Raw genomic sequence first — 2546 nt, forward strand, 5'->3', positions numbered from 1 at the left:
AAATAGAAGAGGTAAAATGAAATACTAAAAATACTTAATTGAGCTAAAAATAGATGGAAAAGAGGAGTAAATGAACACAAAAAAACAGGACAAATAAAAACCCAAAAAGAAAGATATGGGCTTAAAAAAATTATATAATAATTACATTATATATAAGTGAACTAAATACTCAAATTAAAAGGCAGAGAATGTCAAACTAGACTTAAAAAAAAATGTAAGACCTAATGATACGCTGTGTGAAAGAGATGCTTCTAATGCCACACTTTTTCTTTTCTTTCTTTTCTTTTTCTTTTCTTTTTCTTTTCTTTTCTTTTCTTTCTTTTCTTTTTTCTTTTCTTTTTCTGGAAGCTTCACAAATTTGCATGCCATCCTTGCACAGGGCCCATGCTAATCTCTGTGTCGTTCCAATTTTAGTATATGTGCTGCTGAAGTGAACACTTTAATGCCACACTTATAATTATATAGGTCAGAGAAAAAACATCACAAAGAAAATTAGAAAATTTTTTTAACTAGTATTGAAAATATAACATACCAAAATTTGTCAGATGCAGATAAAGTAGTTCTTAGGAAAAAAAAATAAAATAGAGCTTAAATGACTATATAAGTGGGGCACCTGGGTGGCTCATTCAGTTGAGCGTCTGACTTTGGCAGAGGCCATCATCTTACAGGTTCATGAGTTTGAGCCCTGCATCGGGCTCTCTACTATCTGCCTGCTTCAGATCCTCTGTTTCCCTCTCTCTGCTCCTCCCTTGTGCTCTCATGCTCTCTCTCTCTCAAAAATAAACATTTAAATGACTATATAAAAAAAGAAAAGCAATTTTTAAATCATTGATTTATGTTTCTGCTTTGAGAAACTAGAAAGAGAAACAAATGTTAACACAGAATAAGATACAGAGAGACAACTAAAAAAGCCAAAATCAATTAAAAAAAAGACAAACGATAAGAAAATTAACACAGCCAAAAGTTAGTTCTTTGAAAATATGAATAAAACTGATATACTCTTAACTAAATTTTCAAGAAAAACAAAGGAAGAACAAATAAATTAACAATATCAGGAATGAAAGAGGGGACATCACTATGGATCCTGCGGAGTGAAGGATAATAAAGTAATATTATGAACCAAGTTATACTACCAAATTCAACAATCTAGGTGAAATGAAAAAATTTCTTGAAAGACAAAAATTACAGAAGCTAATACAAAAATAATAGAAAAGTCTCCATGGTCTTAAGTGCATTTTAAAAACTGAATTCTGAATTAAAAACCTTTTCCTAAGAAAATTTATTTTAAACATTTACAAAATAAATAGCAATCTTACACAAACTCTTTCAAAAGGTAAGGAGGGAATGAGTAAAGTGCAAGAAGATAAAATCATAGACCAATGATCTTCATGAATATAAATGCAAAAATTCTTAACAAATTGAATGAGGGTACTAGCAAATCAAATCTAGTCATATATAAAAAAGATAATTCATCATGACCAAGCAGGTTTTGTCACAGTAATGCTAGGTAGTTTAACACTTTGAAAATCAATTAATATGGTTTATCATTTATACAGAAGAATAAAGGAGAAAAATCATTTGGTCATCTCAACAGATGCAAAACAATTGTAACAATTCAATGCTTTCTAATTAAAAGTCTCAGTAGACTTAGGAATCAAAGGAAACTTCAAACTTTGATAAAGTTGTCTTATGAAAATCTTTCGATTAACATCATATTTAAATGTTAAATACCAAATGCTTTCTCTCTAAAATCAAGAACAAGGCAAAGGTATGGACATACCACTTGCATTCAACATTGTACTGGAGATCTTAGCCAGTGAAATAAGGCAAAAAAAGAAAATATAAAGACAGGGAAAGAAGTAAAATTGTTTCTGTCTACGAACAAAATAATGGTACATGTAGAAATTCCTAAGGAATCTATTCAAAAGCAAACCTTACTTTTACCAAAAAACAACTTATCAAGGTCAAAGGATACAAGAGCAATACATAAAAATCAATCATTTGTCTATATACTAGCTACAAAAAAAAATGAAAAAGGAAATTAAAAAAATATCACAATAGCATGAAAGAACATAATTGGGAATAACTTTAACAAAATTTGTATGAAATCTGTATGTATAAAATGACAAAATGTTGCTGAAATTTTAAAAGACCAGAATAAATGGAGAGATATACATGTTCACAGATTGAAAGACAATAGTGGACATTCACCCCAACTGATCTATAGTTAATGCAATCTCAAAGTTCCTGCATGTCTTTGTTATAGAAATTGAAAGGCGGATACTAAAATGTATATGGCAATATAAATGACATAGAATAGCAAAAAAGAAAAAAATTCTTGAAAAAAAAAGAACCAATTTGGAGGACTTACATAGCCTGATTTCAGTAATGACTATGAAGATTTAGTATTCAAGATAGTATGGTACCGTCACAAAGATGAACAGACAAATGTAACAGAAACAGAGTCAGAAATTAGCTCAACATTAATTAGCCCATTGATGTTTTTGTTTTGTTTTGTTTTGTTTTGTTTTACAAAGGAACCAAAA

At 29.6% G+C, this 2546-nt stretch overlaps 1 non-coding gene across 1 annotated transcript; it reads right to left on the reverse strand.

Moving 5' to 3' along the window:
• Positions 1 to 334: 334 nt before the first annotated feature.
• LOC113603170 (U6 spliceosomal RNA) lies at positions 335 to 438 on the reverse strand. The gene has a single exon (XR_003424710.1). It is a non-coding gene; the product is annotated as a U6 spliceosomal RNA (small nuclear RNA).
• Positions 439 to 2546: the final 2108 nt, after the last annotated feature.

This window comes from Acinonyx jubatus, chromosome B1 (genome assembly GCF_027475565.1).
Source record: "Acinonyx jubatus isolate Ajub_Pintada_27869175 chromosome B1, VMU_Ajub_asm_v1.0, whole genome shotgun sequence".
In the NCBI taxonomy this organism is placed as follows: Eukaryota; Metazoa; Chordata; class Mammalia; order Carnivora; family Felidae; genus Acinonyx; species Acinonyx jubatus.